The sequence below is a fragment of the Oncorhynchus mykiss genome, chromosome 3 (genome assembly GCF_057628025.1).
Source record: "Oncorhynchus mykiss isolate SJ-2025 chromosome 3, ASM5762802v1, whole genome shotgun sequence".
In the NCBI taxonomy this organism is placed as follows: domain Eukaryota; kingdom Metazoa; phylum Chordata; class Actinopteri; order Salmoniformes; family Salmonidae; genus Oncorhynchus; species Oncorhynchus mykiss.
This window is the reverse complement of record NC_143024.1, coordinates 18,131,825-18,153,128: the sequence shown is the minus strand read 5'-3', so window position 1 is coordinate 18,153,128 and position 21,304 is coordinate 18,131,825. Positions and strand designations below refer to the sequence as shown.

General features: G+C 44.2%; 1 pseudogene across 1 annotated transcript; it reads left to right on the top strand.

The window, feature by feature from the left end:
* The first annotated feature begins 3,177 nt into the window (after positions 1–3,177).
* On the top strand, positions 3,178–20,587 carry LOC118944481 (nibrin-like; annotated as a pseudogene). Its single transcript, XR_016494920.1, has 16 exons — positions 3,178–3,453; positions 10,165–10,292; positions 10,378–10,537; positions 10,621–10,724; positions 10,947–11,064; positions 15,961–16,150; positions 16,397–16,498; positions 16,629–16,767; positions 16,874–17,082; positions 17,205–17,382; positions 17,487–17,859; positions 17,959–18,119; positions 18,392–18,481; positions 19,580–19,708; positions 19,812–19,925; positions 20,354–20,587. The product of XR_016494920.1 is annotated as a nibrin-like (transcript).
* Positions 20,588–21,304: the final 717 nt, after the last annotated feature.

Here is a 21,304-nt window from a genome sequence, read left to right as displayed (position 1 = left end):
CTGAATGAACTGCAGAGATCTACAGCTGAGGTGGGAGACTCTGTCCATAGGACAACAATCAGTTGTATATTGCACAAATCTGGCCTTTATGGAAGAGTGGCAAGAAGAAAGCCATTTCTTAAAGATATCCATAAAAAGTGTTGTTTAAAGTTTGCCACAAGCCACCTGGGAGACACACCAAACATGTGGAAGAAGGTGCTCTGGTCAGATGAAACCAAAATGTAACTTTTTGGCAACAATGCAAAATGTTATGTTTGGCGTAAAAGCAATACAGCTCATCACTCTGAACACACCATCCCCACTGTCAAACATGGTGGTGGCAGCATCATGGTTTGGGCCTGCTTTTCTTCAGCAGGGACAAGGAAGATGGTTAAAATTGATGGGAAGATGGATGGAGCCAAATACAGGACCATTCTGGAAGAAAACCTGATGGAGTCTGCAAAAGACCTGAGACTGGGACGGAGATTTGTCTTCCAACAAGACAATGATCCAAGCCTGAAATGTGGCAAAAGGTCCTAAAGTTCAAGGGGGCCGAATACTTTCGCAAGGCACTGTATGTAGTTGGAGCCTCATATAAAAACATGTAATAACCCTCTGTTGGTCTGTTTTGCTGGAAAACAGTCCGATTTTTTGTTGTTCATATTTACTTTATAATATCTTCTGTACCCTTTTTGTCCTACAGGAACCCAGTAGATGGCATATCTGAATATTAGAATATATCAGAATATTTCGATGATTGTGAAATAAGACTATGAATCCCTTCACACGACACAACACCAAACCCCTTGTTGAACTGGTTGATTTGACCTTTTTAGATTCCTCCCTCATTCTACCCCTAAAGGTGTGGGTTCATACCACCCAGAGAAGTGTTGCTCTGCTCTAATTGAGCCCTTCACACATCAAGAGTGATGACCCTTGACCTGCATTCAGAGTGAGATACACAGACACTTGCAGAATCTCACCAGATGACATCACAAGCCACCATGGGGTTCCATTGACAACCAGAGGTCACCTTGATGACTAAGGTGAACATGAGGACTAGGTTCACCTTGACAACCAGGCCTCCTTGACGACAGGGGGTGGTTGAAAATAAAGAAAAAGTCTGTAAGGAGAACACACAGGTTATTTATATCTGGTCTACAGTACATCCATCCACAGTAGGCCCACCACAAGGCCACTGCTGGAGGGAGCAACAATCAATCCAAACAACTTTCCTATCTACTAAACTCACAAAGATAGTCCACTTATAAGGCTGTATGTGACATTCTAGCCATAGTTACAGTGACGTTATAGCCATAGTTACAGCTAAGAACACATTCAAACATTTGACTTTAGTCTATGACCATGTGGGTGTGTGAGTGTGTGAACTCACAGCTGGATGAAAGTCTGATGTATTGATCCAGCTAATGCAGGGAGGAAGGGCCCTAGGCCACAGCAATCAATACACTCCTAATGATGTATGGGTGTGTGTGGAGCCCCCCAAATCTACAGGGGTGTATATATACCCCGTCCCACAGGGAACTCACACAAACTCCTGCACAGACCACAACCACACCACACACTGACACACAGCTACACACCACACAGCTACACACACACACACATGTGTTCTCAAATTCCCCAGCACTTTAAAAAGACAGACTTGTACTTACATACTTTACGGAAACTTCACAAACCTACGCACCCACATGCTGAGACCTAACACCTTTGTAACTAGAGTAGATGTGTGAATGGGACATGCATCGAACGGCTGTTGCTCTTCATGTCGACAACACAGAACATGGGCAATGGATATGACACACACATACACTGGACCAAGATAAAGAGGACTACGCTATTAGGACATAGAAAACATTGTAAGTATAAGATTCTCTCTCTCTCTTGCTCTGTAGGACTGTTGGATCAGTTGGTTTCCTGTCTTTCATCTGTTTCGTCTGTCCCTACCAACCCCACCTTCACTCCCCCCCCACAAAGGGCTCTTCCCTCTGCTGTTACTTTGCTGTAGGTGGAACTGTGGATACCATTCATGTCTGGTCCTCTCCCTATGAAACTAAATAACATGTTGAATGTGCACTTACATCAAATGTCTTAAACCAGTTTATACCACCGTTTTTTTATTTTTTATTTTATAAATTGTTCATGTTGATGTCCAAATTCACCTTTTCCTGATGTTTCTTTTTTCATCATCTCTCTAACTCTTAAAACCAGCACACAAATGATCTGTCCTAAAAACCCACCCATATCTGTCTCCTTTCAGGCAGAAGACAGGATGTCTGCATGGGGTCCTGTTTGGCCAGGGGCTGTGTGATATGTTTGATATTCGGTTGTTTTCCTGCGTAATCAAGTCAACTAAATATCAGACATATTCCTACAGAGCCTGGCACACATCTACAGAGCCTGGATACTAACAGGCCAGTCGAGTCAGATAATCAGGGTTTGTATTGTTTGTAAATCATTTAAAAATGCTTTATTCATGAGCTTTGATTTGACTTTATTCTAAAGGGTGATCCAGTTTTTGAATAGACGAGCATGGACGACTATAGTGTAAATTAAAATGAAACAAACATTTCTAGTTGATATCTCTTAACATTATTATAATAACCAATTGACAACATTCAGGCAATGTAATGTAGTATTAGGTTGCTTAGATTTCGTTAAAAAAATATATCTATATTATCTTTGCTGTTGCATCTACTTTGAATAAAGACGGTTAAACCTGACTGATTGGAACATGTTGCCACAGTGTGCAGACTGTATACTGTGTATACAGAAAACATTGAACAAATGAGAACTGCGGAGGTGTGAGGGTTAATGTCGTTTGATGTCAGAGTATTGGTGTGCACCTCCAGTTTGGCGGATGCCAACAGACTCTGCCCACAAAACAAATAACCATTTACAGTTCACTACGGTTTGTCCACAAACAAATGCAAATGTGCCTTTTTTGGGGCAGTACAGTGAATTGTATCTGGTTGTCAGGTCACTGAGGGTACAGTTGACTTTTACTATCTGCAACAGTTTATAACTATTATATAGATATCAGGCGCAGATATACCAAATCCGCTGTTGATATCTAAATTGGGACTGATGCACTTACACAAAGATTGTGTTATCCCATGTGCACTAATCAGGAGTGAACAGTAGGCTAATTATAATGGCACCTTAGTACAGTTATGAGCCATGGCCATAGCAGCCCATCCCAGTCCCACAGATAGGAAGTGGTCCATGGTCATAGCAGCCCATCCCAGTCCCACAGATAGGAAGTGGTCCATGGCCATAGCAGCCCATCCCAGTCCCACAGATAGGAAGTGGTCCATGGTCATAGCAGCCCATCCCAGTCCTACAGATAGGAAGTGGTCCATGGCCATAGCAGTCCATCCCAGTCCTACAGATAGGAAGTGGTCCATGGCCATAGCAGTCCATCCCAGTCCTACAGATAGGAACCTCACGGAGACAGTAATTATCAAACCTCACAGAGACAGTAATTATCAAACCTCACGGAGACAGTAATTATCAAACCTCACGGAGACAGTAATTATCAAACCTCACAGAGACAGTAATTATCAAACCTCACGGAGACAGTAATTATCAAACCTCATGGAGACAGTAATTATCAAACCTCACAGAGACAGTAAAACTGAGATATTTTCCTCGTTGTCTCATTTCCCCTCCCTCCCTAGCTGTCTTCCTCCCTACCTCACTCTTTCTTCCTCTCTTCCCCCCTTGCTCTCTCTGTTGTTCTCTTTTTCTCCCTCAACCTCGCTCCCTCTTCTCTCCCTTACTCACCCCTCTCTGAATGCAGAGATATTGCGAGAAGTCTTCGGCAGGCTATTTTTATCTTTTAATAATCATATCTTTGACTTTGTTTGGGAATGAGAGACTTTCCACATTACTTCAAGACACTAAGAGTTTGTGCTAGTCGCTAAGCAACAGCTAATGTGATTAAGGATAGTGAGTAATATCATCATGTGTGTGATGCATACATGCAGTGGTGGAAAAAATACCCAATTGTCATACTTGAGTAAAGTAAAGTAAAGATACCTTAATAGAAAATGACAAGTAAAAGTCACCTGGTAAAATACTACTTGAGTAAAAGTAAACCATTTTTTAGTTTCAAATATACTTAATTAAGTATCAAAAGTCAATTTAATTGCAAAAATATACTTAACTATCAAAAAAAGCATGAGTAATTTCAAATTGCTTATATTAAGCAAACGGCACAATAAGGTTTTTTAAATTTACGGAGAGCCAGGGGCACACTCCAACACTCGAGATATAATTTTTTGAAAGAAATGTAGATAAGTAAAAGTTGTCAAAACTATAAATTATAAGAGGGTAGATCAGCTTTAATATTGCAGATAGAATGTATCTTCCATCAATGTAATTGTCTGCATCACTTCCAATCCCCCATATATTTTTTTGCAAATACATATGCACATATAAACTCAGCAAAAAAAGAAACGTCCCTTTTTTAGGACCCTGTCTTTCAAAGATCATTCGTAAAAATCCAAATGACTTCACAGATCTTCATTGTAAAGGGTTTAAACACTGTTTCCCATGCTTGTTCAATGAACCATAAACAATTAATGAACATGCACCTATGGAACGGTCTTTAAGACACTAACAGCTTCAGGTAGGCAATTAAGGTCACAGTTATGAAAACTTAGGACACTAAAGAGGCCTTTCTACTGACTAAACACCAAAAGAAAGAGGCCCAGGGTCCCTGCTCTTCTGCGTGAACGTGCCTAAGGCATGTAAGGAGGCATGAGGACTGCAGATGTCCGTACTGTGAGATGCCTAAGACAGCGCTACAGGGAGATAGGACGGACAGCTCATCGTCCTCGCAGTGGCAGACCACGTGTAACAACACCTGCACAGGATCGGTACATCCGAACATCACACCTGCGGGACAGGTACAGGATGGCAAAAACAACTGCCCGAGTTACACCAGGAACGCACAATCCCTCCATCAGTGCTCAGACTGTCCGCAATAGGCTGAGAGAGGCTGGACTGAGGGCTTGTAGGCCTGTTGTAAGGCAGGTCCTCACCAGACATCACCGGCAACAACGTCGCCTATGGGTACAAACCCACCGTCGCTGGACCAGACAGGACTGGCAAAAAATGCTCTTCACTGACGAGTCGCGGTTTTGTCTCACCAGGGGTGATGATCGGATTCGCATTTATCGTTGAAGGAATGAGCGTTACAACGAGGCCTGTACTCTGGAGCGGGATTGATTTGGAGGTGGAGAGTCCGTCATGGTCTGGGGCGGTGTGTCACAGCATCATCGGACTGACCTTGTTGTCATTGTAGGCAATCTCAATGTTCATCCTGACTTGACCTTCCAGCATGACAATGACACCAGCCATACTGCTCGTTCTGTGCATGATTTTCTGCAAGACAGGAATGTCAGTGTTCTGCCATGGCCAGCAAAGAGCCCATAACTCAATCCCATTGAGCACGTCTGGGACCTGTTGGATCGGAGGGTAGGGCCATTCCCCCCAGAAAGGTTTGGGAACTTGCAGGTGCCTTGGTGGAAGAGTGGGGTAACATCTCACAGCAATAACTGGCAAACCTGGTGCAGTCCATGAGGAGGAGATGCACTGCAGTACTTAATGCAGACTGTTACTTTTGATTTTGACCCACTCTTTGCTCAGGGACACATTCAATTTATGTTAGTCACACGTCTGTGGAACTTGTGCAGTTTATGTCTCAGTTGTTGAATCTTGTTATGTTCATACAAATATTTACACATATTAAATTTGCTGAAAATAAACGCAGTTGACAGTGCGAGGACATTTTTTTGTTGTTGCTGAGTTTACATACATACACATACACACTGTATATACATATACACATACATAAATATATACATACATAGATACATATGAATACATATGCATACACATCTTTATATATATACATTTTCCATTATTACTTTCTAACCCTACCACCCTCCCCTAATTGGAGTAAACTAGTGAACAACAACACTTAGGCTTCTACTTCCAGTTTATACATACTATATACATTTTATGGCACAGACTATTTTACAATAGTTATATTCTGTTTGTTTTTACTCCTGTCCTTCCGCTAACCTCAACATCTGTTTATTTCACAAAATTTCTGAACCAATATATGTTTACGGACACAGTATGTTTTACATTAATTATCTTCTTGCTATTAGTTGCTATTATTCCCAACCTTCAGCTCCATTCAATCCCTCCCATCTATCTCTTAACACCATCCATATTGGATTTCTATTTGCCATATATTTTTCAAGTGTGCTGTGATGTTTCTGAACCTTTCTATTCTCATAATTTCCACAGATTGTAAATGAAAGTTTTTGCTAAAAGATTTATTATATTATGGATTGATTGACGATGACTTTTCAGATCACCCAGTAGTGCTATCTGCAGAGTTAGCTGGAAGTAAATATTGAAATTCTTCAGCCATTCCTGGACATTTGACCAAAAACAAGCTACATATGGACAGTACCAAAACAAAATGATCTAATGATTCTGTGTGACATAACTCCACCAGTCCTATTTATGATATCATTTGCAAAAGGATTCAACTTTTTTTAAACACGTTTTCAAAAAAAACCCACAAAAGAAAATCTATTAGTATATTTGAGTTTAACCACAATATTTGTTGTTCTGTTTTTTTATGGTGGATTAAATTGAAATTGCAATTGACTTTCTATGGCTTGTTTTAAAAATAGCAATATTTGGGAGATCCTTTCCTTTTCAAATAACTGAAAGTGCAAGGTTGTAATCTGAATAAAGGGAAAAGGCCATTTTTGAACATAAGGTGAGACAGGGTAGCCTAGTGGTTAGAGGGTTTGACTAGTAACTGAAAGGTTGCAAGGTCATATCCTCCGGGCTGACAAGGTACAAATCTGTCGTTCTGCCCCTGAATAGGCAGTTAACCCACTGTTCCTAGGCCGTCACTGAAAATAAGAATGTGTTCTTAACTGACTTGCCTAGTTAAATAAAGGTATAAAAAAATCGTATTAATTTCCTAGTGAACCAGTTCTGATTTAAGTGTAACTTTTGTATGACTGAAGCCTTTAGTGAGAGGTCTAATACTTTAATATTTAATCATTTCTGTCTTCTGAATTCATATTCATTATATAAATAGGCCCGTTTAATTTTGTCTGGCTTACCCCCCAAAACTACTTAAGTGGTACTTTAAAGAATTTGTACTTAACTGCTTTACACCACTCTGTACATGCTTCTGAGAGCATTAGGAAAAATGTATTGCACATCACAATGATGTCAATTTAACTGATGTGGGTAGTAGTGTATACTGGGTGGGTGGGTTTTCTGATGTCAGACGATATGAATATCTATCAGATGCTGCTTACCCAGGATAGGACAGAATATATCAATATGGTTTCACAGCTGCACCATAGATCTCTATATCTCCTGTGTGTGTGTGTGTGTGTGTGTGTGTGTGTGTGTGTGTGTGTGTGTGTGTGTGTGTGTGTGTGTGTGTGTGTGTGTGTGTGTGTGTGTGTGTGTGTGTGTGTTTGTGTGTGTTGTTTTGTGAGTGTTATCAGGACACCCAAGGTGGTAAGTGCAGACAATTTCAAGAAGAAAGAGCATTAATGTGTATAAACAACAGATTACAAGATAAACTCTGACACACACACGCACAAAACAAAACTTTGCAAAAGTGTGGATAACCTTGCCTATATCTACATAATTAGATGGCTGCATGTTTCTAAGGTATTTAATGACATTCATTATAAAGGTCAGTGAAACACAGTGATGGCATATTCACAAACACATTTTAAAGCTACAATCCTTAGTTACTACATCCATTTTAGGACTTAATGATATACATTATAGCCATTGGTTCTTGAAGAATATAACTTCTAAATGCCTCATGGGCTTAGTTCAACTGTCATACAGCATCTTAACCCAAAATATAGGCTTGTTATCCTCCAATGTTTGTAAACAAAGTCAATGTAAACAAACACTGTACAGCCTCAAAACATGGTTAAAACAATAATATTGATATCATGGATGGTCAGTCATTGCATACATAGCTCTTGCTTTAAATTTGAAAGTGGTTTCATTTCTCCAGGCCCATCCCTCAGCTTTTTACCAAAACACAGTTAGCCACTTTGTTATTGTTTCAATTAAGGATTCCAGCTTTAATGACTCATCATAAGTGATAGAACCTCTTGTTATACATAATGACTGATATACATGAATGTATTAATGTAATTGCATCATAAAGCAATTGTTGGACAATGCAGCCATTAAAAGACTTCCTCGTAATCTAAATTAAAGTGCATCTGCTAAAGAAATATGTGTTTACAAGAAATTTGTGGAGTGGTTGAAAAACAAGTTTTAATAACTCCAACCTAAGTGTATGTAAACTTCCGACTTCAACTGTATATAGCAGAAGAGGCTGGTGGAAGGAGCTATAGGAGTACGTCTGGTGTACTGAGTGGTCATATTATGTGGTCTTACAACATGGTCCCTCAAATATTGCAGACACCTTCTCTCAATGACTTTCCCTCCCTCATAAACACACAAGGGTGCACACACACATATACAAACGCAAACCAAACACACACACATGCACAGAAACCGAACACTCATCTGCTGTCCGTGATGGCATAGGTTAATGGTTACTATACAGCTACATCGATAGAGATCACCAGTGGTTTAACTCTCTGAAGCCACATGATCACCAGTAGTTTAACTCTCTGAGGCCACATGATCACCAGTGGTTTAACTCTCTGAAGCCACATGATCACCAGTGGTTTAACTCTCTGAAGCCACATGATCACCAGTAGTTTAACTCTTTGAAGCCACATGATCACCAGTGGTTTAACTCTCTGAAGCCACATGAACACCAGTGGTTTAACTCTCTGAAGCCACATGATCACCAGTGGTTTAACTCTTTGAAACCACATGATCACCAGTAGTTTAACTCTTTGAAGCCACATGATCACCAGTGGTTTAACTCTCTGAAGCCACATGATCACCAGTGGTTTAACTCTCTGAAGCCACATGAACACCAGTGGTTTAACTCTCTGAAGCCACATGATCACCAGTGGTTTAACTCTCTGAAACCAAATGTTACATCCAGTTTGGGGGATCCATAAAAATGGTCTCATAACTGCTTCCTGGGGCAACTGTTATCTGAATGAGTCCACACTGTTTGCACAGGGACAATCACTGCAAGGAAACAAGAGGAGATGACGAAGACAAGTCATAACGGTGTGTGTGTGTGTGTGTGTGTGTGTGTCCAAGGCATAGAAGGATAATCATAAAGAGAGTGAGAGATGGACCTATAGAGTTAGAGGGGGGAGGGGGGGGGGGGGGGGGGGGAACAGTGCTGATGAGATGGAGGTGTATATATATCTGAGTCTGAACAGACCACACCACAGTCCAAGACTGACACCAAGGGAGACAAGCTGAGGGAGAGGAGGGATAAGGAATACTGGACAGAGAGACAGAAGACATCAGGAGCTGAAGACTTTGTCCAAGAAGAGAGACAGAGGATAGAGGGGGAGAAAGAGGAGGACGTGCGAGAGTTTCACAACAAATAAACAGAGGGATCTTTGAGGGGTAAGTGAGATGGAAAAGGAGAATTAAAGATGGTGAGTGTGGAAAAGAGAGAAAGAGAGCGATTAAGGGAGAGTGATAGATGAATAGAGAGAGGGAGCATTTGTATAAAATGGAATTAACTGATTTCCTTTCTATAGCCTTAACTCTAAGAGGATACAGTATACCTTTCTTTCATCATAATTGACCATGTTGGTTCTATGCACCACACTAAACCCTATGGACTGACCATTGTCTGACTATTAAGTTGGTTCCTCATCCACAGACAATGATGACAGACCCAGTGAGGATGATGAGGATGATGCTGCCGGCTCTAGTTGTCACGACTTCCGCCGAAGTCAGCCCTTCTCCTTGTTCGGGTGGTGTTCGGCGGTCGACGTCACCGGCCTTCTAGTCACCACCGATCCATGTTTCAGTTTCTGGGGTTTCCAGAGCTGGGGTTTTTGCCTAATGTTGTACATGTGTTACATAAGGAGACACTTGTTTTTAGGGATATCAAAATCCACATCTTGTATTGTTTGGTTAAGAGAGTTTTTCATAAAGTAGATGTAACCAACAGACTGTTGTTGTGTTGTGTGCCAGGCCCTGACCCTGAAGGACAGTTCTAAGTATGGCACGTTTGTTAACGAGGAGCGTCTGTCTGGAGACACCCCTCGCAGCCTGACGGCAGGGGACAGAGTGACATTTGGGGTCTTTCACAGCAAATTCAGGTGTGCACTCACATTTAGGCAATGATAAGAATTTTGATGTAAACAAATTAGAAATCTATATTTTGAAATGTCTCTCTCTCTCCAGTGTGCAGCAGGTAACTGTGGTGGTGTGCTCGTCCTGTGTTGATAATGAAGGGAAGGTCTCTCTGTCTCAGACCCTGCAGCTTCTAGGTGGCCGGCTGACCAACACCTGGACACAGGACTGCACTCACCTGGTCATGCCCACTGTTAAAGTCACCATCAAGGTCAGCACATGACCACAAATTGTGTGTGTGTGTGTGTGTGTTAATTCATCTGTACATACAGAACGTGCTCTCTCCCCATGCAGACTATCTGTGCGTTGCTGTGCTGTCGGCCCATAGTCAAGCAGGAGTTTTTGACTGAGCTCACCGAAGCCCTGCGACAGAAACAACCACCTCCAAAAGCTGAGAGGTACTAAGAGACACCACACACAAGACTGCTGCTCACCTCCACAAACCACACAATAATAGCTGCCACTTCATCCAGGTCTCATTTTATAGACCTACAGTGCATTTCCACATTTTGTTATGTTACAGCCTTATTCTGAAATTGATGAAATTGTTTTTTTTAAATTGCCCAAATCGCTCACTATCCCATCAATGTTATTGAAGGACTGTTTGTGTGTGTTAATAGTTTCTTCCCAGAGATAGACGAGCCCAGTCTGAATAAGGATGAGGTGGACCTGACAGAGAGGCCAGAACGTAAAGAACTTTTCACTAGCAAGACCTTCCTCTTCCTCAATGCCAAACAGGTACTGGCCTGCCTCTCTCACTCACACTGCAAACAAATAAACATTTCAACGTCACATGCACTGAATACAACAGGTGTAGACCTTACCGTGAAATGCTTACTTACAAGCCCTTAACCAACAATGCAGTTCAAGAAATAGAGTTAAGAAAATATTTACTCAATAAACTAATGAGAGAAAAAATTATGGGGAAAAAAAAGTAACAGAAGAAAATTACATAACAATAACGAGTTACCGAATCAAGGTGCAGGGTACAGGTTAGTCAAGGTAATTTGGAAAGTGACTATGCATAGATAATAAACAGCGAGTAGCAGCAGTGTGAAAACAAAGGGGTGGGGATCAATGTAAATAGTTTGGGTGGCCATTTGATGAATTGTTCAGCATTTTCACATAGGTGTTCCTTTTGTCCAGGTGTGAAAGGGCAGTGTGGAGTGCGATTGAGATTGCGTCGTCTGTGGATCTGTTATGGTGGTATGCGAATTGGAGTGGGTCTAGGGTTTCCGGCATGATGGTGTTGATGTGAGCCATGACCAGCCTTTCAAAGCACTTCATGGCTACCAACATGAATGCTACAGGGCGGTAATAATTTAGGCAGATTACCTTTGCTTTCTTGGACACAGGTACTATGGTGTTCCACTTGAAACATGTAGGTATTACAGACTCGGTCAGTGAGAGGTTGAAAATGTCAGTGAAGTCACTTGCCAGTTGGTCCGCACATGCTTTGAGTACAAGTCCTGGTAATCCGTCTGGCCCCGCGGCTTTGTGAATGTTGACCTGTTTAAAGGTGTTGCTCATATCGGCTATGGAGAGCGTGATCACACAGTCGTCCGGAACAGCTGGTGGACTCATGCATGCTTCAGTGTTGCTGGCCTCGAAGTGAGCATAAAAGGCATTTAGCTCGTCTGGTAGGCTCGCGTCACTTGGCAGCTTGTGTCTGGGTTTCCCTTTGTAGCCTGTAATATTTTTCAAGCCCTCCCACATCCGACGAGCATCTGAGCCGGTGTAGTATAATTCAATCTTAGTCCTGTATTGACCCTTTGCCTGTTTGATGGTTCGTCTGAGGGCATAGCGGGATTTCTTATTAGTGTCCCACTCCTTGAAAGCGGCAGCTCTAGCCTTTAGCTCGGTGCGGATGTTGCCTGTAATCCATGGCTTCTGGTTGGGAAATGTATGTACGGTCACTGTGGGGACGATGGCGTCAATGTACTTATTGATGAAGCCGGTGGGGCGCCAACCCAGACAGGAAGATCACGTCAGTGACTCAACCCACTCAAGTGACGCACCCCTCTTAGGGACGGCATGGAGGGCACCAGTAAGCCAGTGACTCAGCCCCTGTAATAGGGTTAGAGGCAGAGAATCCCAGTGGAGAGAGGGGAACCAGCCAGGCAGAGACAGCAAGAGCGGTTCGTTGCTCCAGAGCCTTTCCGTTCACCTTCACACTCCTGGGCCAGACTACACTCAATCATAGTACCCACTGAAGAGATGAGTCTTCAGTAAAGACTTAAAGATTGAGACCGAGTCTGCGTCTCTCACATGGCTAGGCAGACCATTCCATAAAATTGAGCTCTATAGGAGAAAGCCCTGCCTCTAGCTGTTTGCTTAGAAATTCTAGGGACAATTAGGAGGCCTGCGTCTTGTGACCGCGTACGTGTAGGTATGTACGGCAGGACCAAATCGGAAAGATGGGTAGGAGCAAGCCCATGTAATGCTTTGTAGGTTAGCAGTAAAACCTTGAAATCAGCCCTTGCCTTAACAGGAAGCCAGTGTAGGGAGGCTAGCACTGGAGTAATATGATTAAAAAAAATGTGGTTCTAGTCAGGATTCTAGCAGCCGTATTTAGCACTAACTGAAGTTTATTTAGTGCTTTATCCGGGTAGCCGGAAAGTAGAGCATTACAGTAGTCTAACCTAGAAGTAACAAAAGCATGGATTCATTTCTCTGCATAATTTTTGGACAGAAAGAGTGATTTTTGCAATGTTACATAGATGGGAAAAAATCTGTCCTTGAAACAGTCTTGATATGTTCGTCAAAAGAGAGATCAGGGTCCAGAGTAACGCCGAGGTCCTTCACAGTTTTATTTGAGACGACTGTATAACCATTAAGATTAATTGTCAGATTCAACAGAAGATCTCTTTGTTTCTTGGGACCTAGGACAAGCATCTCCGTTTTGTCAGAGTTTTAAAGTAGACAGTTTGCAGCCATCCACTTCCTTATGTCTGAAACACAGGCTTCTAGTGAGGGCAATTTTGGGGCTTCACCATGTTTCATTGAAATGTGCAGCTGTGTGTCATCCGCATAGCAGTGAAAGTTAACATTATGTTTTCGAATGACATCCCCAAGAGGTAAAATATATAGTGAAAACAATAGTGGTCCTAAAACGGAACCTTGAGGAACACCGAAATTTACGGTTGATTTGTCAGAAGACAAACCATTCACAGAGACAAACTGATATCTTTCCGACAGATAAGATCTAAACCAGGCCAGAACTTGTCCATGCAGACCAATTTGGGTTTCCAATCTCTCCAAAAGAATGTGGTGATCGATGGTATCAAAAGCAGCACTAAGGTCTAGGAGCACGAGGACAGATGCAGAGCCTCGGTCTGACGCCATTAAAAGGTCATTTACCACCTTCACAAGTGCAGTCTCAGTGCTATGATGGGGTCTAAAACCAGACTGAAGCATCTCGTATACATTCTTTGTCTTCAGGAAGGCAGTGAGTTGCTGCGCAACAGCTTTTTCTACTAACATTTTTGAGAGGAATGGAAGATTCGATATAGGCCGATTTAGTTTTTTATATTTTCTGGGTCAAGGTTTGGCTTTTTCAAGAGAGGCATTATTACTGCCACTTTTAGTGAGTTTGGTACACATGGATAGAGAGCCGTTTATTATGTTCAACATAGGAGGGCCAAGCACAGGAAGCAGCAGAATCGAAAAATGTTAACAGGGAAAGACCATAGTAACACTGCAAAAAGACTAGAAATCATGGGGAATAACAGTATAACACAGGGTGCAGTCAAAATAGCAATATCCTTCAATTCCTACTTTATTGACTTTGTCAGGGTACTGACACAGAACTCCTCCACTGGTTTCTTGGGCTCAGTGCTAGTGAATGATGCTCAACCTGTCTTCATCATAAGGGAGGTTTCTGAGTCAAAGGTGAACAGGGTAATTAGCACACTAAAGAACTCTACAACAAAAGATGTTTGGGCTGGACTCTACCTTTCTTAAAAACTACAGAGAGTCACTCATTGGCCCCATTACTAAGGTCACCAACATCTATTGGTCAGGGGGTGTTTCCAAGGGTATGGAAGTCGGCCATAATAACGTCCGTCTTTAAATCGGGCGACCCTGCTGACTTGAGTAACTACAGGCCCATTAGTATACTACCTGTGGTGTCGAAGGTTGTTGAAAAGTGTGTATCAGAGCAACTGATTGCCCACCTCAACAACAGTCCCTTCACATTACACTCCATGCAGTTTGGCTTCAGAGCAAAATACTCCACAGAAACAGCCAACTGCTTTCTTCTGGAAAATGTGAAGTCCAAGATGGACAAAGGGGGCGTTGTTGGGGCTGTGTTTCTGGACCTAAGGAAGGCTTTTGATACTGTTAACCATGAGGTTCTCATCACAAAATTGTCCAAGTTCAACTTTTCCCCCGATGCCTTGAGATGGATGAAATTCTACCTTGAAGGCAGTACTCAGTGTGTCAGTGTGGCATCATTCCAACCTCTCTTTTAAAAAGCAGGTGAAAAAGGTCATTCAAATAACCAAATTCAACCTAGATAATTTCCGATTTATACAAAATTGTTTGACTACAGAGGTAGCAAAACTGTACTTCAAATCTATGATACTCCCCCACTTAACATACTGCTTGACTAGTTGGGCCCAAGCTTGCTGTACAACATTAAAACCCATTCAGTCTGTCTACAAACAGGCTCTCAAAGTGCTTGATAGGAAGCCCAATAGCCATCATCACTGTTATATCCTCAGAAAGCATGAGCTCCTGAGTTGGGAAAATCTTGTGCAATACACGCAATGCATGTTTTGTATTCAAGATCCTAAATGGCCTGGCTCCCCCTCCACTCAGTACTTTTGTTACACAGAAAACCCAAACATATGGCAGCAGATCCACAAGGTCTGCCATGAGAGGTGACTGTACTACTACCACCATTACTACTAGTAGCACATCTACCTCTAATATACCTACTACTACCATTACCACTAGGAGCACTTCTACCTCTAGTATCTCTACTACTACCGTTACCACTAGTAGCACTTCTACCTCTAATATCTCTACCACTAGTAGCACTTCTACCTCTAATATCTCTACTACTACCATTACCACTAGTAGCACTTCTACCTCTAATATCTCTACTACTACTACCGTTACCACTAGTAGCACTTCTACCTCTAATATCTCTACTGCTACTACCATTACTACTAGTAGCACTTCTACCTCTAATATCTCTACTACTACCATTACTACTAGTAGCACTTCTACCTCTAATATCTCTACTACTACCATTACTACTAGTAGCACTTCTACCTCTAATATCTATACTGCTACTACCATTACTACTAGTAGCACTTCTACCTCTAATATCCCTACTACTACCGTTACCACTAGTAGCACTTCTACCTCTAATATCTCTACTGCTACCATTACCACTAGTAGCACTTCTGCCTCTAATATCTCTACCGACTACCTACTATAACTAATTTATAACGGTCATCATCACCAATACATCACAACTACCATCATCATTACTACTACCACCACCACTATCCCTACCGTCATTAAACTACTATCATTACCGTCACCCCTACTACCCATACAGCTCCTATTTGGAATAATAATCACAATAATAATAATACATCTCTCTCACTCACTCCTCTCCAGCAAAAGCGTCTGAGTTTGGCAGTGAGTTGTGGAGGTGGGAGGAGCCAGCTCTTGGAGGAGGGGTCTGTCCCTGTGTCACTCCTGGAATCATCATTGAGCTGTGTGATCGGCATGGCAACGGGAAACTCCCAAGCACTACTGTCCCATTCCACTAAGAAGTGGGCAGACTCTGTGGGGAGGATTCTAGAGGTACACACATTGCAGTATCATAAAGACAGAGTGCAGTTTGAATGTGTTCCACACCTAAAAAATTGAGGGGGGGGGGGGGGGGGGGGGGGTTGAACTACACAAACAATTGAGACATTCCCAAAGGTTTTGAGACTTGAGGCTTTTCCTATGTATATTCACTGGTGTTACACTTCTTCTCTGCAGCTCTGAAATGAGACTAACTGGTTGTGTCAGCACAGTCTATATTTACCATCTCTCACGCTCTCCAGGAAAGGTCTTCGATTCATCACAGAGTCTGAGATCGGATTGGCTGCCATCTATGTCAGCTGTGACAAGTACTGCAATCCCTCCAATCAGAAGGCTGACTCAGGTGGGTGGGCCTCTCATACGGTGAATCATAGTCTCAGTTTTTATTTTGAGTTCCTGATTTTATAATGAAATGGACTTATATAGTGAAGTCAACACTTGTATTGTTGTTAATGTGTTTCTTCCCTGGTCAGAATCCATGAGAAAGAAGCCCACCATCCCTGGCGCCACGCTATCCCAGAATGCACCAGTGGACGAGACTGTAATGCCAGCGGTGTCTCAGAACATCACAGCCTATGCTGTAAACACAGAGCCGTCACAGGGCATCAGTGGGTAAGACGCACACACACACACACACACACACACACAACCTGAGCTCCAAACTCACTGTTCTATTTGAGTGCATCAGGCTGACCTGTGTTTTCTTATCCCTGAGTAGGGTGGACGTGGCTGGGGTAAGCGCAGTTGGAGAGACCCCTGAGATTGACCAGAGCCGGACCACCTTTCATCTTAACCGACCCAAACCCTCAGGCCGAGAGCTGGCCGGGACCTGCACAGTGGCAGAGACTATGATGTCATCATTCAGCGCCTCAGACAGTGCTGGTGGTGGCGGCTCGGACAGAAAAAAGGGAGAGCTACAACATCCAGGTAGAATAGTTTCTAATGACAGAGTGGGTGGGTGTCAGAGTTACAGTAGGAAAGTTCTGGCGTGGGCCATATAAACTGAAAACACGGGTCTTCTAAATGACATTGTATTATCATGATATTAGGTGGAGGGAAAGGTGATGCTATCACCAGATTCCTGGCCACAGCCCCTCGGACCAACGGAGGAGTGCAGACCATGTCTCCACAGAAGTGCTCCTCCCAGAAACAACAGGTCTCGCAGAAATGTTCCCCCCAGAAACAGTCTACCCTCACTAATTTCTTCCAGCCTGTTGGCAAGAAAAGGCAAGTGCAGCTCTCTGGAGATATCCATACAATTCCACACAGTGGCTTATCAATCATGAGTTAATGGTGATATTATATACAGACACCAATGTTTTCTGTCTCAGACCTAGGGAAGGCGAGGAGTCCCCTACTGTCCAATCAGAGGCCAAGTTCTCCAGGAGGGAAGAAGACATGGAGAATACGAAGAGGACAGTACCACAGCACTCAGAGACCTTCAACCCCCCCCCCCCCCCCCCCCCACAGGCAGGTCCCAGGGCCAACACAGCTCAGGTGCACATCTGTTTCCAGGTCAGACTGAGGCTCTGTCAGAGGGGTTCTCCAACCCTGCCCAGCAGGGGCTGCAATCCAGGAAGAGGAAGGAGATGGAGGAGACTAAAGGGGGTGGGGCTTTAGAGATAGAGATGGACGAACTGGAGTCCATCATGTCTGAGGACATGGACGAATCGGATGAGCCCATGTCAGCCAGTCAAGGCCAGCGGTTGAAGCTGACGGAACAGAGTTCAACCAATCAAGGCCAGAGGTTTCAACTGACAGACAAGAGCTCAACCAATAGAAAACAGCTCCTAGAGACAGTGGAACTTACCTCTGCCAATAAGAAACAGCGGGTTTATCCAGTGGAACCAATCGCAGCCAATCATAGGTCAGGCTTGGATTCAGAAGAGCGATCGTCAGCCAGCAGACGACAGCGAGCGGAGCCTGTAGCTGAGGTCAAAGACGAAGAGGTGTCTCTCATTGAGGTGAGAGGAGCTGTCATTGCGTGTTTGTTATCATGTGTTTCTATCAAGGCTGGGATCAATTCCAATTGAAGCCACTCGATTCAGGAAGTGATTTTAATTAAAAATATAAAAATTGATAGCTTCTACTTCTGTTTCATTGAAAATATCTGCCATTTTTAAAATCACTGAATTGTAATTTCAGTTTACTTCCTGAATTGACTGCCTTCCTCAGCCCTGGTTTCTATGACGTGACTATTATTATGAACTATCCTCCATCTTCTGTCCCTCCCAAGTCAAAACCAGTTAATGGTGTGACCCCTGGTCATCTGGAAGAGCCAGAGACTGATGCCAAACCTGTCAAACAGGACGCCTCAGTAAGTCCTGTCTGTATCTGTCTGGAGTAGGGGCCAGTGGGAAAGAGTTAGGTCTATCAGTAACTGGTCTGGAGTAGGGTCCAGTGGGGAAGAGTTAGGTCTGGAGTAGGGGCCAGTGGGGAAGAGTTAGGTCTGGAGTAGGGGCCAGTGGGGAAGAGTTAGGTCTATCAGTAACTGGTCAGGAGTAGGGTCCAGTGGGGAAGAGTTAGGTCTATCAGTAACTGGTCTGGAGTAGGGGCCAGTGGGGAAGAGTTAGGTCTATCAGTAACTGGTCTGGAGTAGGGGCCAGTGGGGAAGAGTTAGGTCTGGAGTAGGGGCCAGTGGGGAAGAGTTAGGTCTATCAGTAACTGGTCAGGAGTAGGGTCCAGTGGGGAAGAGTTAGGTCTATCAGTAACTGGTCTGGAGTAGGGGCCAGTGGGGAAGAGTTAGGTCTATCAGTAACTGGTCTGGAGTAGGGGCCAGTGGGGAAGAGTTAGGTCTGTCAGTAACTGGTCTGGAGTAGGGGCCAGTGGGGAAGAGTTAGGTCTGTCAGTAACTGGTCTGGAGTAGGGGCCAGTGGGGAAGAGTTAGGTCTGTCAGTAACTGGTCTGGAGTAGGGGCCAGTGAGGAAGAGTTAGGTCTGTCAGTAACTGGTCTGGAGTAGGGGCCAGTGGGGAAGAGTTAGGTCTGTCAGTAACTGGTCTGGAGTAGGGGCCAGTGGGGAAGAGTTAGGTCTATCAGTAACTGGTCTGGAGTAGGGGCCAGTGGGGAAGAGTTAGGTCTGGAGTAGGGTCCAGTGGGGAAGAGTTAGGTCTATCAGTAACTGGTCTGGAGTAGGGGCCAGTGGGGAAGAGTTAGGTCTGTCAGTAACTGGTCTGGAGTAGGGGCCAGTGGGGAAGAGTTAGGTCTATCAGTAACTGGTCTGGAGTAGGGGCCAGTGGGGAAGAGTTAGGTCTGGAGTAGGGTCCAGTGGGGAAGAGTTAGGTCTATCAGTAACTGGTCTGGAGTAGGGGCCAGTGGGGAAGAGTTAGGTCTGTCAGTAACTGGTCTGGAGTAGGGGCCAGTGGGGAAGAGTTAGGTCTGTCAGTAACTGGTCTATGTGTTGTGATGTAGGGTTTAGGGGGTGAGAATCTCCCCAGCAGACTTATAGTGGTGGAGTTCAAATCCCTCACCGTGGCAACACCGGCAAGACCTAAACCACGCCCCATGGAGACGCACGACAATGTCAACAGGAAGGACTTTAAACGCTTCCGCAAGGTAGACCCCAGAATGCACCTCACCACAAGACAGGGTCATGGGACTCTGTTAGGTTAGTGTCTCTGTTTCTGTGTGTGTGTGTAGTAATGTGTGTGTGTTTCAGGTCCCAGTTCCCGGTGCCCAGGGTTTGCCCAACATCATCGGCGGGTCAGACCTGTTGGCCCACAACCGAGGCAAGAACTCTGAGCTGGAGGAGTGGCTGAGAGACGCAGCAGAGGTACACAGTCCTACTTCAGCTGCTGTTTACTACAATACTTACTGTCTGTTTAGCAACCCCTGAGACACACAAACACTCCTAGAAGAGAAGTACATGGTATTTACCATGAAATGGTACAGTAGTAACAAGGGATGGGGGGGTTGAGGCTGGGTAGAGAGGAGATGGAGGGAGTTGAGGCTGGGTAGAGAGGAGATGGAGGGGGCTGGGGCTGGGTAGAGAGGAGATGGAGGGGGTTGAGGCTGGGTAGAGAGGAGATGGAGGGGGCTGGGGCTGGGTAGAGAGGAGATGGAGGGGGTTGAGGCTGGGTAGAGAGGAGATGGAGGGGGCTGAGGCTGGGTAGAGAGGAGATGGAGGGGGCTGAGGCTGGGTAGAGAGGAGATGGAGGTTTGTGGGTCTGTGACTCAAAGCCCTGTGTCTGTGTGTTTCAGGATGAGCGTCAGAACAAGAAAGAGGAGACTTTGGGAGATGACCTCTTCAGGTACGAGGACAAGGCTTGTCAGGCTGCAAACACCAAAACAATCAACCCAAACCAATTTGGGTCACATTATTTCAGGTGGAGAGCACCACAGTCTACAGTACAATGTAAACCAAGCTGTAGCCCGGGCTATTGGTTGGAAGAAGTTTTGATCCAGGCTGGGAATGAATGGATGAATGTGGAGTGATGTTGATTATGTTGAACCCTCCAGCCCCCAAGGTAGAAAAAGTCAGCCACTCCGTCTGCAGTCTGCAGTGGAGCAGAAGGGTTGGAGCACCCAGCGTACACAAACATCACATTCCCAGGGGGCATTGCTCCGTGTTCAAGGACGTCACTACCAGACACAAGACAACAGCGCCCTACAGGCTGACGCACACACAGCTGCCTGCCCACACGATGACTGGGACTAGAAGCTGTCTGCTGAGCTCTTCACTACTCCACATTCATTCATCTATTCATTCCCTTAACCCCAATTCAGAAACACAAGACAACATTGACTGCCCAGCAACATAGCCTTGGTTGTAGCTGTAGTCCAACCAACATGGCTAATCTCAGGTTTTTATCCCAGCTAAACGATGATTCACATTAGATAGAACTGTATTCTCCCTCAAGGAGAAATGAGCTGGTCCCCTGCATACGTACAATACACATCAACACCATTTTTGGAATCGCCTGTCAAATAGTCATCTGAAAAGGACCGTTTAGACCAAGACCCACAGAACAGAGAGAAACATTCCTGATGTGAGTGGGTGGATCTTCGTTTGGGACGGTTTGGGCTTGTTGTCACTGACCAATCAGCGCCCAGTGATTCCTGCGTTACACCTGGTTGTCTGGGTGCTGGTGATGTAAGCACACGCTAGGGCTGCTGCATTTTCCCTGGCTAAGCAGAAAAGGGTGTGTGCGT